This window comes from Lutra lutra, chromosome 5 (genome assembly GCF_902655055.1).
Source record: "Lutra lutra chromosome 5, mLutLut1.2, whole genome shotgun sequence".
Taxonomy (NCBI): Eukaryota; Metazoa; Chordata; class Mammalia; order Carnivora; family Mustelidae; genus Lutra; species Lutra lutra.
Window position 1 is genome coordinate 159,230,013 of NC_062282.1, and position 15,901 is coordinate 159,245,913.

The 15,901-nt window shown below is 36.5% G+C and overlaps 1 pseudogene; it reads left to right on the top strand.

The window, feature by feature from the left end:
• Positions 1 to 468: 468 nt before the first annotated feature.
• LOC125099818 (olfactory receptor 14A2-like) lies at positions 469 to 1,584 on the top strand (annotated as a pseudogene).
• The last annotated feature ends 14,317 nt before the right edge of the window (positions 1,585 to 15,901 follow it).

Consider the following 15,901-nt stretch of genomic DNA (forward strand, 5'->3'; position numbering starts at 1 on the left):
AACAAGTTAAAGCTGGAGCAACAAGATCTTCACATACTACTTTTAGAATCACTTTACCTTAAAAAAAAGTTTGAACTAGGGCAGAAGTATTAAGGTAGATACAGGGCTGCTTTCCATTTAAATAATTTAATTGAATTTAAATAAAATAAAGTACATAGAACAAATACAAAAATATTAACCTCCCCAAATAATTATGTATATCAACATTGTTCTTTTTTTAAAGATTTATTTATTTATTTGACAGAGATCACAAGTAGGCAGACAGAGAGGAAGGGAAGCAAGCTCTCCACTGAGCAGAGAGCTGGATGTGTAGCATGATCCCAGGTCCCTGGGATCACGACCTGACCAAAAGCAGAGGTTTTAACCCACTGAGCCACACAGGCGCCCCAACATTGTTCTTGTTAGATGTGTAAATTGATTTTTGTTTGTTTATCTCCTTGTGCTGACAGACAATGAAGAGAATCGAGCATGACCAGTGTCACATTGGTGGCAGAATTTCTCCTTGTGAGGTTTTCTGATATCCCAGAACTTCAGATATTATATGGGGTACTCTTCCTAGTGATTTACTTGGCTATCCTAATGAGTAACCTTCTCATCATTACTCTCATTACCCTATACCTGCAGCTACAAACACCCATGAACTTTTTCCTGAAGAACTTGTCTTTCCTGGATGTAATCTTTGTGTCTGTCCCAATCCCCAAATTCATTGTCAACAGCCTAACTTACAACAGATACTGTTCCTAGTGATTTACCTGGCTATCTTAATGAGTAACATTCTCGTCATTACTCTCACTACCATAGACCTGCAGCTATAAACACCCATGAACTTTTTCCTGAAGAACTTGTCTTTCCTGGATGTCATCCTTGTGTCTGTCCCAATCCCCAAATTCATTGCCAACAGCCTAACTTACAACAATTCTATTTCCACTTTAGGATGTGCCTTCCAGCTACTTTTAATGACTTCCTTCTCAGCAGGTGAGATATTTGTCCTCACTGCCATGCCCTATGATCAGTATGTAGCTATACATTGTCCCCTGCACTATGAGGTAATCATGAATGCTAGTGCCTGTGTACTGATGGCAGGTGTTTCCTGGGCCACTGGAGGACTCTTTAGAGCTCTGTACACTGCTGACACATTTTTTTATGCCATTCTGTGGCTCCAATGTGATCCCACAGTTTTTCTGTAATGTTTCCTCATTGCTAAGGATTTCCTGTCCTGAAACGCTCCTAGTAGTTTACACAAGTATTGGAATAGGTATGTGTTTAGGTATGTCTTGTTTCATCTGTATTGTGACGTCTTATGTTTATATATTCTCCACTGTGCTGAAGATTCCAACCATAAAAGGTCAATCAAAAGCTTTCTCCTCATGCTTTCCCCATCTCATTGTTTTTACTCTTTTTGTTATAACTGCTTGTTTTGTTTATCTCAAACCATCCTCAAATCCACCTTCAGTTATTGGCAGGCCATTTTCTGTGATCTACACTGTGGTACCTCCAAAACTTAACCCCATAATCTACAGCCTGAGGAACAAGGACATGAAATGAGCTCTAATGAGATTGCTGCACAAAACTTTTGGTCAATAGTATAACTCCGTTTAATACTCTCTAGAGCTTTAAATGATCTCAGTAGACTTTCTCAACGATTACCTAATTCTTAACTGCAAGGACTTGAGGAAAAAAGATAATGTATTTGTATACACCAAAAGAAATAAATCATCAAGTGCTAAATTGACTGATTCAAAGGTTGGATAAAAGCATTTTACTCAAGGGTGCCTGGGTGGTTCAGTGGGTTAAAGCCTCTTCCTTTGGCTCAGGTCATGATCCCAGGGTCCTGGGATAATACCCAGCTAAAACATAGGTGTCATATTTCTCATTGATTGATATTCTATGACAAGCAATCTACTCATTTGTGGTATAACTTTCTGAAAAAAAAATCCTTCTATTTTTATGGATTTTATCATTTGGTCATTGAATAATTCATTTTCTCTGTTTTATTCTCTGGAAAAATTTTAAAAGAGAACTTTCAACAAGTATAGTCCCATAAAGTCTATGTGAGCTACCAAGATAAAATTTACACATTACTTTCCCAAAGGATCAGTCTTCCTAATGCTGAAGCAGAATAAATAGTAAACAAAAATAATAAAATAGGCCAGGGTCATTCTAGAGGTGTGCCTACATCTGTAAGCAATACTCAGGAGACATACCTAAAACAGAGACAGAATACTGGAAGGAGGTGCAATCCAATACAGTTCCCAAAGATAACTGCTGGTCAACTGGGTAAATAGTATTTCCAGAGAGACACCAGCAGAGGTATGGAGCTATAAGACACCAGTGTCTGGATGTCTCCCTGTCTTTACCTCCATTTGTGTCAGAGTGAAAGTTTGTAAAATTTGTAAAAACAAACAAACAAACAAAAAAGCTATGATATCTCTTACTATCATAGCAGAAGTAGCCAAATTTGGGATGTACCTGCTTTGAACCTTATCTGGAACTTACAATGTTCACATTAGGAACAAACAAGCAAACAAAAACCACAACAAAAATTTTAGATTTTTTCTTACTTTGTATATAATCTCCCTTGAGAGTCTATGTTTTATCCAAATAACATTTGGGTCTTTACAGTGACTTACTTCTGTAACTAGTAATTTGAAAAGAATACAACAATTTCTTAGGTATTTTCAACCAGTTCTGTTCTTCTAAAATCATGATATTGTCTTATTGGAACTTGGATTAAATAAGTTGTATTGTTTCTCAGTCACATGTGACCTTATTTAATCATGTACCTAAATTTCTTTTTAAATTTAATTTAATTTTTTTGGTGTTTCAAAATTCGTTGTTTATGAACCACACTCACTGTTCCATACAATACATGCCCTCCTTAATAACCACTACCAGGCTTACCCCTACCCCAACCCTCCCCTCCGAAATCCTGTTGTTTTTTTCTCAGAGTTCACAGAATCTCATGCTTTGACTCCCCCTCTGATTTCCTCCAATTAACTTTTCCTTTCATTCTAATGTCCTCCATGTTATTCCTTATGCTCCACAACTAAGTGGAATCATATGATAATTACTTTCTCTGCTTAGTTCATTTCACTCAGCATAATCTCCTCCAGTCCCGTCCATGTTGATACAAAAGTTGGGTATTCATCATTTCTGATGGCTGTGTAATATTCCATTGTATATATGGACTATATCTTAACAGGACAGGAAACAGCAGGTGTTGAAGAGGATGTGGATAAAGGGGAAACCTCTTACACTGTTGGTGGGAATGCAAGTTGGTACAGCCACTTTGGAAAACTGTGGAGATTCCTCAAAAAATTAAAAATAGAGCTATGTATGACCCTCCAATTGCACTACTTGGTATTTACCTCAAAGATACAGATCTAGTGAAAAAAAAAAAAGGACCATATGTACCCCAATGTTCATAGCAACAATGGCCATAATCGCCAAACTGTAGAAAGAGCCAAATATTGTTTGACATTCTTTGGATTTTTACCTCCGTAATAACAGATTTTAAAAAATAAATAAATGAGTAAGATAAAAGAAGACTTTAGCATCTCTTACACATAAATTTATCATTGTTTTTCCATGGGATCCATAGGAAAATCTTCACATTTTAAAATTATTTTCCAGTGAAGAAAGAGATATGCTAAAGTTCATTGTATTTGTTTAATATATACATGTACCAGTGCAGCGGTCTGCATTCCCAACAACAGTGCTTGAGGGTTCTTTCTCTCCAAATTCTCACTAAAACTTATTGTTTCTTGTTTGTTTAGCCATTTTAATAGGTGGGAGGTGATATGTTATTATAATTTTGATTTGTATTTCCCTGATAATGTGAATTTGAGCATCTCTTCATGTGTCTGTTGACCATCTGGATTTATTCTTTGGAAAAATGTCTGTTCATGTCTTCTGCTTATTTTTAAATTGTTTTGTTTATTTGTTTGGTATTCAGTTGCATCAGTTCTTTACATATTTTGCACTAACCCTTTATCAGATATGTCTTTAGCAGGCATTCTTCTGCATATGACTGTCCAGTTTTCCCAAAATGATTCATTAAAGATACTATCTTTTTCCCATTATGTATTCTCTCCTCCCTTATCCAAGTCTATTTGACCACATGACTATGGGTTTATTTCTGGATTTTCTCTTCTGTTCTAATATTCTACATGTCTATTTTTGTTCCAGTACTATATCATTTGATCAATACAAATTTGTAATATAAGTTGAAGTCTGAAACTGTGATGCCTCCAACTTTTCTTTACATCCTAAGATTGGTTCAGCTATCCAGGTTTGTTGTTGTTGTTCCATACAATTTTAGGAGAGTTTCTTCTAGTTCTGTGAAAAGTACAGTTGGTATTTTAAAAATATTTCATTTATTTACTTATGAGAGAAAGCACAGGTGTGTTAGTGGGAGGGATAAGCAGACTCCCCACTGACCTAGGAGTCCGATATGGGGCTTGATCCTAGGACACTGGAATCATGAACTTAGCTGAAGACAGACATTTAACCAACTGAGCCACCCAGGCACCCTTACACTTGGTATTTTGACAGAGATTGCATTAAATCTGCTTTGGGTAGTGTAAATTTAAAAAAAGATTTTATTTATTTATTTGACAAAGAGAGATCACAAGTAGGCATATAGGCAGGTGGGGGGAGGCTCCCCGCTGGGCAGATAACACTATGCAGGTCTCAATCCCAGGACCCTGAGATCATGATCTGAGCTGAAGGCAGAGGCTTAATGCACTGAGCCACCCAGGCACCCCGGTAGTGTAAAAAAAAAATAAGATTTGTGTTTTTCCAATCAATGATCATGGAATATCTTTCCATTTATTTGTTTCTTCTTCAATTTATTTCACCAGTGTTTTATAGCTTTCAGATTACATGTCTTTCACCTCTTTGGTTAGGTTTATTTCTAGATATTTTATTGTTTTGGTGCAATTATAAAAAAATAAACTATTGGGACTTCATCAAATTGAAAAGTTTCTGCACAGCAATGGAAACAATCAGCAAAACTAACTGGCAGGCTTTATATTGGGTTAGATATTTGCAACTGACATATTTGATAAAGGGTTATTATCCAAAATATATAAAGAATTTATCAAATGCAGCACCCAAAAAACAAATAATCTAGTTAAAAATAGGTTTTCTTAATTTCACTTTCTCATCCTTCCTTATTAGAATATAAGAATGCAACACATTTCTTTACATTGATTTGTATTAAATTATCTTACTTAATGCATGCATCAGATCTAGCAACCTTTTCAATGGAGTCTTTATGTTTTTTCTATATATAGTATCAGGTCATCTGCAAATAGTGAAAACTTCAGTTCTTCCTTATGACATTTTTTTGCTTATTTCCGTGGATAGGATTTCCAGTATGATGTTTAAATAAATGTGGTGAAATTGCAATTCTTTGTCTTGTTCTTGACCCTAATGGAAATGTTCTCTTTTTTTAATTTTCTTTTTTTTTTCATTGTGCATTTTGTTCACTGTAGGTTTTTCATGTAAGTCCTTTAATATGTTGAGATATGTTTCCTTTAAACCTATTTTGTTGAGAGTTTTTATCATAAATGGGGTTACTTTGGCAAATGTTTTTTCTTCATCTATTGAAATAACTATATTGTTTTTATCATTTATCTTATTGAAGTGATGTATCATGTTGAGTGATTGCAAATATTCCATCACTCTTGTTGTCTGGGAATAAATCCCATATGATCATGGTGAAGAATTTTTTTTAACTTTTTAAAATTTTATTGCTAGTATTTTTTTTGAATACTTTTGTATTTATGTTCAATATAGTTATTGACTTGTGGTTCTCTTTTTTGTGTTGCTTATCTGGGTTTGGTATTGAGGTAATGTTGGACCCAAAAATCAATTTGGTAGTTTTCCTTTCTCTTCTTTGTTTTAGAATAGTTTGGAAAGAATGTGTATTAATTCTTTATTAAACATTTTGTAGTGCATGGAGAACTTAGTGTTGTATATAAATAATGAATCTTGGAACACTACATCAAAAACTAATGATGTAATTTATGGTGATGAACATAACACAATAAAATTAAAAAAAAAAAAAACGGGAGGAGAGCTAAGATGATGGAGAAGTAGGAGGCCCTCTTTCAACTGGTCCCCTAAAATGAGCTAAATATCTATCAGAACACTCTGAACACCCATGAAATCAGCCTGAGATGTAAGATTATACACTTCTGGATCTCTACAGGGGCAGAAATATCAGTAGAGAGGTAAAGCCGAGTGGGAACACTCAGACTGATATCAGAGGATAAACAGAAGGGAGAGGGAGCCATCAGAAGCCAGCCATTTGAAAATAATACCCCAATATGAAAGTGGCCTGTGATTGGGGATGAGCATTAACTTGGAGTCTGGTTTAAAGCACTCAAAAAGACCAAAAGATCTTAAGGGGCAACTGGTGGAATCAGGCAGTCACAAGCAGAGGCCTAGGCACATGTCCCCAGGATGGTCACTGCCTGTGACCAACCATGCCAAAGAGAGTCTAGGGGTGCCTCCAGTCTGCAGTCCCTGAGCCCACCACTTTCCATTACTTGCACCACAGCTCAGCTGGGCACACACCAGCCTGTGCCTGAAAGAGCCTGGTGTGGGCACCAGCCATGGGTCTCTAGGACCTCAGTCTTCCCTGACTGGCTGCAGGGTTTGAATTCTGCAGCCTGCACCTGAGAGACCCTGCATGATATCTGGCTGTGATTCCTTGGTGGCAGCCTTCTGTGACTTGCATAACCACTGGGTCTGAGCACTCCCAGTGTGGGTTTGGAATCCAGACAAGGCAAAAGCCACTGGAAGTGGGATCCTTGGACAAATATTGCTTGAAGTTTTCATGGCATTGGGGTGCAGAGACAATTGGGGGCCTCAGGTGACCACTGGAACAGTGGCTAGGGGTGAGCACCACCTGAAGGAGGTTGCGCTGTTCAGCGTGGTTTGCAGAGGGGTGGTCTGTGCTTTCTGGACCACCCGGGGGGGGGGCACAGTCTGAGGCTTCTGTCTGAGGCAGAGGTCTGGGTGCAGACAGATTCTTTCTTTTCTCTGATCCTCTGAAAAGCCTCAAAAAAGCTGCCAAAGAACAAAAACCTCCAGAGACAAAAGCCTGAAAAACCAGTTTCCACAGAGCCCAGCCACTTGATATCCTGCAGGGCTATTCAACCCAAGAAAGATTGTCAGGAGAACAATGCAGCAGGACCCACCCACAGAAGACAAGCCAAAAGAATGAGAAGACAACATCCACAGGGTCCCCATAAAACTCTAAAACCCCAACATCAGGGGAAAACAATACATTAAGCTCAGTATCACCCTAAAACCTGTATATTTCATAGATACAACTTTTTCTTAAATACATTCTCATGATTCTTGTTTTTTTTTTAATTTTTTTAACCTACTTACCATTACAACTAGAGGTTTAATACAACATATTTCATAATAACTTTTTAACTTGAACTTTTTTCATACATAGACCTGTGTTCATTTCCTTTCCTTTTTTTGTTAATATACATATAGATGTAAGAGTCAAGGTAATACTTTTTTGCTATTCAATACTACCCCTATATATATACAAGTTTTAATTTCTGTATCTCTGGAAAGTTTAGTCATTTAACAAAGATATCAAGATACTCCCAGGAATAATCAAAATAACCTTCATTGCCCACACTGAGAATTTATAACCACCCTCCCATCTAATACTTCTGTCAATGTCGCTGTGTATTTGTTTTGGTTCTGGTTTTATATAAATCTTATTATTGGAGTTCATTTTAGCTGGGTTCTTTTTTTTCATGAAATTTGCTTTCATCTGTCTTTTTGTTTGTTTATTTTTGTTTATATACCTTATAAATCTTACTTTTGGGGCTCATTTTGGATGGTTTATCTCTTTCTCTCTCTCTCTTTCTCTTTTTCTTTCTTTTTGGTGGTGACTTCCAATTACTACAAAACTTTCCATGGTGCACCTTGCCTATATCATGGTTGATATAGTCAGCTATACATTCCTTCAACCACCTCTCAACAAAATGACCAGGAGGAAGAACACCCAACAGAGGAAAGATTTAGAAAATGTACCCTCTCCATCAGAACTATTGGATATAGTCATAAATGGTGTGTTGGAAAGGGAATTCAGAGTAATGATTATCCAAGCAATGGGTAGGTTGGAGAAAACCATTAGTGACAACACAGAATCTCTAAGAGTGGAAGTGAGAGCTGATCTGGCAGAAGTAAAAAATGCTACCAATGAGATCCAATCTAATCTAAATTCTCTAACAGCTTGGGTAACTGAGGCAGAAGATAGAATTAGTGACTGAGAAGTCAAAGTTATAGAGAAGAAGGATCAGGAGAAGGCCTGGAACAAGCAGCTTAGAAGCCATGAAAACAGAGTTAGGGAAATTAATCATGAAATAAAACATCACAACATCAGAATTATTGGCATTCCTGAGGGGGTGGAAAAAGAGATAAGACTAAAAGATATAGTTGACATATTCTGGATAAAATTCCCCTGATCTGGGGAATGGAACAAGCATCCGTGTCCTAGAGGCAGAAATGACACTACTGAATATCAATGAATCTAGAAAAATCTCCAGACATTTGATTGTGAAATTTGCAAATCATAAATTTAGACAAGAGTTTCTGAGGGCAGCTAGGGGGAAGAGATTCTTTAACTACAGTGGAATGTTCATCAGAATAAACTCAGACCTGTCCACAGAAACTTGGCAAGCAAGAAGGGGCTGGCAACACATACTCAGGGCACTAAATGAGAAGAACATACAGCCATGAATACTTTATCCAGAAAGGTTGACATTAAAATGGATGGAGAGATAAAGAGCTTCCAAGACCAACAAGGTTTAAAAGAGTATGTGACCACCAAGCCATCACTACAAAAAATATTAAGGAGAGTGTTGTAAAAGGAAAAAGAACCCAAGATGGCATAGAACAGAATTTTACAGGCACAATCTATAGGAACCAGGACTTCACAGGCAACATGATGTCCATAAAAACTTCTATTTCAATAATCACTCTCAGTGTGAATGGCCTAAACACTCCCATAATGACACAGGTTTGCAGATTGGATAAAACGACAGGACTTTTCCATATGCTATCTACAAGTGACACATTTGGAAACTAAGGATACATCCAGACTGAAAGTGAAGGGATGGAGAAGCACCTCTTATGACAACAGGCCTCAAAAGAAAGATAGGGTAGTGATTCTTACATCAGATAAATTTGATTTTAAGCTAAAGACGGTAGTCAGAGATACAGAAGGACATTACATCATTCTTAAAGGGTCTATCCACCAAGAAGATCTAACAATCATTAATATTTATGTCCCCAATATGGGGACAGCCAACTACATAAGCTAATTGATAATCAAAATAGACTCATATTGATATGAGTAATTGTATGAGATGTCAACATGACATTCTCAGTAATAAACAGATCATCCAAGCAGAAAATCAATAAAGAAACAAGAGCTTTGAATGACACTTTGGAACAGTTGGACTTCATTGATATATACAGAACATTCCATGCTAAAATAACAAAATACTCATTCTTCTCAAGTGCACTTGGAACCTTCCCCAGAATAGACCACATCCTGGGTCACAAATCAGGGCTCAACTGATACCAAAAGATAAAGATTATCCCCTTCCTATTCTCAGACCACAATGCTTTGAAACTGGAACTCCGCCATAAGAAAAAGGTGGGAAGGAATTCGAACACTTGGAAGCTAAAGTACAACCTGCTCAAGAATGCTTTTATCAATATGGACGGGACTGGGAGAGATTATGCTGGGTGAAATAAGTCAAACACAGAGAGTCAATTATCATATGGTTTCACTTATTTGTGGAGCATAAGGAATAACATGGAGGACATGGGGAGATGGAAAGGAGAAGTGAGTTGGGGGAAGTGGGAGGGGGAGATGAACCATGAGAGACTGTGGACTCTGAGAAACAAACTGCGGGTTTTGGAGGGGAAGGAGGTGTGGGATTGGGTGAGCCTGGTAGTGAGTATTATGGAGGGCAAGTATTGCATGGAGTATTGGGTTTAGTGCATAAGCAATGAATTCTGGAACACTGAAAAGAAATTAAAAAATAAATAATAAATAAACAATTTTAAAGAATGTTTGTATCTAGCAGGATATCAAAGAACTTAAACAATTCATGGAAATCAATGAGAATGAAGACACATCAGTCCAAAACCTATGGGATACGTCAAAGGTGGAACTAAGGGGGAAATACACAGACATCCAAGCCTCACTCAAAAAATTTAAAAATCCAGAATACACCAGCTCTATTTATACCTTAAGGAACTGGAGAATCAACAACAAATGAAGCCAACCCCACACACACAAGAAGTGAAATAATCAAGATTAGAGCAGAGATCAAAGAGATAGATACTAGAGATACAATAGAACTCAACAATAAAAATAGAACCTGGTTCTTTAAAACAATCAGTAAGATCGATAAATCACTGACCAAAATAATTCAAAAGAAATGGGAGGGGACCCAAATTAATAAAATTATGAATGAAAAAGGAGAGATCACAACTAACACCAAGGAAATAGAAACACTCATCAGAAATCATTATCAACAGTTATATGCCAATGAGTTAAGCAACCTAGACGAAATGGATGTATTCCTGGAAATGTATAAACTTCGAAGACTGAAACAGTTAGAAATTGAGAACCTGATAGACCATATCTAGTCAAAAGATTGAAGGTGCCATTAAAAACAGGACCTGACAGATTCCTTGGAGAAGTCTGCCAAACATACAAAGAATTAATACCTATTCTCCTGAAGCTGTTTCAAAAAATAGAAACAGAAGGAAAACTTCTAGACTTTCTCTATGACATTAACATTACCCTGATCCCCAAACCAGGCAAAGGCCCCATCAAAAAGGAGAATTACAGACCACTATCCCTGATGAATATGGATGCCATGATTCTCAACAAGACCCTAGTTAATGGGATCCAATAGTACATTAAAAAGATTACCCATCATGACCAGGTGGAATTTATATCTGGGTTGCAAGGGTGGTTCACCATCCACAAATCAATCAATGTGATAGAACAAATCAACAAGAGAAGAGACAAGAACCACATGGTCCTCTCAATTGATGGAGAAAAGGGATATGACAAAATACAGCATCCATTTCTGATTAAAACTCTCCAAATTATAGGGATAGAGGGAACATTCCTCAATTTCGTAAAATCAATCTATGAAAAATCCACAGTGTATGTCATTCTCAATGGAAAAAAGGTGACAGCCTTCTCTTTGAGATCAGGAACACAAGGTTGCCCACTCTCTTAACTGTTGTTCTTCATATTAGAAGCCCTAGCAATAGCAATCAGAAAAAAAAAAAGAAAGAAGAAAGAAAGAAAGAAAGAAAGAAAGAAAGAAAGAAAGAAAGAAAGAAAGAAAGGAAAGGTATTTGAATTGGTAAAGAAGAAGTTAAATTCTCTCTCTCTTCACAGATGACATGATACTGTACATGGAAAACCCAAAAGACTCCACCCCCAAACTATTATTACTCATACAGCAATTCAGGAATGTGTCAGGATATAAAATCAGTGTTCAGGAATCAGTTGCTTTCTTATTCACTACCAATGGAAAAGGAAATTAAAGAATGTATTCCATTTACTATGGCACCAAAAACCATTATATACCTGGGAAGAAACCTAACCAAACAGGTGAAGGAACTGTAGTCACGGAAATACAGAACACTCATGAAAGAAATTGAAGAATACACAAAAAGATGGAAGACCATTCCATGCTCATGGATGGGAAGAATAAACATTGTTAAAATGTCTATACTGCCCAGAGCAGTCTATACTTTCAATTTCATCCTGATCAAATTTCCACCAGCATTTTAAAAGTGCTGAAACAAACAATCCTAAAATTTTTATGGAACCAAAAAGACCCCGAATTGCTAAGGAAATGTTGAAAAAGAAAAACAAAGCTGGGTACATCTCATTGCCTGATTTCAATGTTTACTACAAAGTTGTGATCACCAAGAGAGCATGGTACTTGCACAAAAACAGACACATAGAACAGTGGAACAGAGTAGAGAGCCCAGATCTAACCCTTGAGTTTATGGTCAAATAATCTTCAGCAAAGCAAATATATATACACACACTTTGGAAAAAAGACAGTCTCTTCAACAAATGGTGCTGGGAAAATTGAACAGCTATATGTAGGAGAATGAAACTCGACCATTCTCTTACACCATACAGAAAGATAAACTTGAAATGGATAAAAGACCTCAACGTAAGGCAGGAATCCATCAGAATCCTAGAGGAGAACATATGTAGTACCTTCTTCAACATTTGCCACAGCAACTTCTTTCAAGATATGTCTCCAAAGGCAAAGGGAACAAAAGCAAGAATAAACTTTTGGGACTTCAAAACCTTTGAGATGTGAGATTTGAGATTTTGGGATCAAAATCTTCTGCACAGTGAGGAAACAGTCAACAGAAAAAAATAGCCAAAAAAGACAACCCATGGAATGGGAGAAGATTTTCGCAAATGACACTACAAAGGGCTGATATCCAAGATCTATAGATAACTTCTAAACTCAGCATGCAAAAAACATGATTCACATAAAAAAAATGGGCAGAAGACATGAGCAGGCCCTTCTCCAATGAAGATATACAAATGGCTAACAGACACATGAAAAAATGTTCATCATCATTAGCCATCAGGGAGATTCAGATCAAAATCACATTGAGATACCACCTCACACCAGTTTGAATGGCCAAAATTAACAAGACAGGAAACAACAAGTGTTGGAGAGGTTGTGGAGAGAGGGGAACCCTCTTCCACTGTAGGTGGGAATGCAAGTTGGTGCAACCACTTTGGAAAACAATCTGGAGATTCCTTAAGAAACTAAGAATAGAGCTTACCTATCACCCTGCAATTTCACTACTGGGTATTTACCCCAAAGATACAGATGTAATGAAAAGAAGGGCCATCTGTTCCCCAATGTTCATAGCAGCAATGGCCACAATTGCCAAACTGTGGGAAGAGCCATGATGTCCTTCAAAAGATGAATGGATAAAGAAGTCCATATATTCAATGGAATATTATGCTTCCATCAGAAAAGATGAATACCCACCTTTTGTATCAACATGGATGGGATGAAGGAGTTTATGCAATATGTCAAGCAGAGGAAGTCAGTTATATGGTTTCGCTTACTTGTGAAGCATAAGGAATAACATGGAGGACATTAGGAGAAAGAAAGGAAAAGTGAATTGGGGGAAATCGGAGGGGGAGAGGATGCATGAGAGATTCTGGGCTTTGAGAAACAAACAGTGTTTTGGAAGGGAGTGGGGTTGGGGGTAAGGTGAACCTCGTGGTGGGTATTAAGGAGAGTATGTATTGCATGGAGCACTAGATGTTGTGCAGACAATGAATATTGGAACACAGGAAAAATAAAATAAATTTTAGAAAAATTAAAAACAAAACAAACAATATAAAAACAAACAAAGAAGCAAGCAAAGAAAAAATGTTTGTTAGAATTTGCCCAAGAAGTTATCTGTTCCTGGTCTTTCCTTTGTTCAGAGTCTCTCTCTCTCTCTCTCTTTTTTTTTTTTTTTTTTCATTTGCTTGGTTTTGTTGTTGTTGATAATGTTTGTTTTGTTTTGTTGTTTTGTTTTAATGACTGATTGCTCTCAATTGGTTGGCTCATTTTTTTTTTGTTTGTTTGTTTGTTAGTTTGTTTCTTCCTGCTTGAGTTTTGGTAGTTATATGTTCCTACAAATTCATCCATTTTTGCTATGTTATCCAATTTTTGGCATATAATTTTTCATCATATTCTTTTACAATTCTTTGTATTTCTATGGTGATGGTTTTATCTCTTCACTATCATTTGTGACAATTTTTTTTTTCTTTGAGTTTTTTTCTTTGAGTTTTCTCTCTCCCTCAACCTTTCTCTCTTTGTTGTTGTTGTCGTTGAGTCTGGCTAGAGTTTTACCAATTTTGTCAGTGTTTTCAAAGAATCAGGTCCTGGTTTCATTGAGTTTATATATATATATATATATATATATATATATATATATATATATATATAGTTGTTTCGTTTTGTTCTTTTTAGTTTCTATATCATTTATTTTTGGTCTACTCTTTATTATTTCCTTTCTTCCACTGGTTTTGAGTTTAGTTTGTTCTTTTTCTAACTCCCTTAAGTGTAATATCAACCAGTTTCCTTATGTTAGTTATTAGCACTCTCACACATTTGAGTGTTTCAATGTTGGGTGTATAAATACTTATATTTGTCCTATCTTCTTTTTGAGTTGTCTTCTTTGTTATCATATAATCCCTTTCTTTTTTTAAGTTGGTATTTAAATTCTAGTTAGTTAACATACAATGTGATATTAGACAGACCCTTTTTGTATCTTGTTATACTGTGTTTTAAACTCTGTTTCTTTAAGTTTTCTTTTTTTTTAAGATTTTATTTATTTATTTGACAGATAGAGATCACAGGTAGGCAGAGAGGCAGGCAGAGAGAGAGAGAGAGAGAGAGAGGGGAGGAAGCAGGCTCCCTGCCGCGCAGAGAGCCCGATGCGGGGCTCGATCCCAGGACCCTGGGATCATGACCCGAGCCGATGGCAGAGGCTTTAACCCACTGAGCCACCCAGGCGCCCCTTAAGTTTTCATTTTTAAAGTCTATTTTTCTGATATATGTATTGCTATTCATGCTTTCCTTTACATCAATGCATGATAAATGTACCTACATATCCTCATTTTCTTTTTTTATTATTTAAATTCAAATAGTCAACATATATTACATCATTAATTTCAGATGTAGTGTTCAATAATTTATCAGTTGTGAATAATACCCAGTGCTAATCACATCATGTGTACTCCGTAATGAATATCATGCAGTTACCCCATCCCCCCATCTACCTCACTTCCAGCAACCCTGTCCTTTTCCTATCATTAAGAGTCTCTCATGTTTTTGCTCCTTCCCTGATAACTTCCCATTCAGTTTCCCCTCCCTTCCCTTATGTTCCTCTGCACTGTTCCTTATATTCCACATATGAGTGAAACCATATGATAATAGTCATTCTCTGACATATTTCACTCAACATAGTACCTTATAGTTTCAGCTACATTGATGCAAATGGTATTCATCCTTTCTGATGTTTGAGTAATATTCAATTGTGTGTGGGGGGGTATATCCAGTGTACACTATATCATACATATACATATACATATACATATACATATACATATACATATACATATCTCTTCTTTATACATTCATATTTTGAAGAACATTTCTGCCCCTTACACAGATTGGCTCTTTGTGGATTTTGATTCTATGAACATTGGGGTGCAGTTGCCCCTTCAGGTCACTACATTTCTATCTTTGGATAAACACATAGTAGTGTAATTGTTGGGTCCTAGTTTAGCTCTTTTTTTAACTTCTTGAGGAAACTCTGTACAATTTTCCTGAGTGGCTGTACCAGCTTGCATTGCACCAATAGCATAAGAGGTTTCCCCTTTCTCCACATCCTTGCCAACATCTGTTGTTTCTCAAGTTGTAAATCTTAACCATTCTGACCAATGTGAGGTGGTATCTCATTGTGGTTTTCAATTTTGTTTCCACGATGCTGAGTGTTGTTGAATATTTTTTTCATGTCTGTTGGCCATTTGTATATATGCAATGGAATATTATTCAGCCATCAAAAAGAATGACATCTTGCCATTTGCAATCACTTGGATAAAACTAGATTGTTTTTCTAAGTGAAATATATCAGTCAAGGAAAGACAAATACCATATGATTTCAATCATATATGTGATTTATAAATATAAATATAAATATAAGTAAAGCCAATGAACATATGGAAAGTGAAGGAAAAGAAAATAAGAGGACTATAAAGAGGGAGGCAAACCAT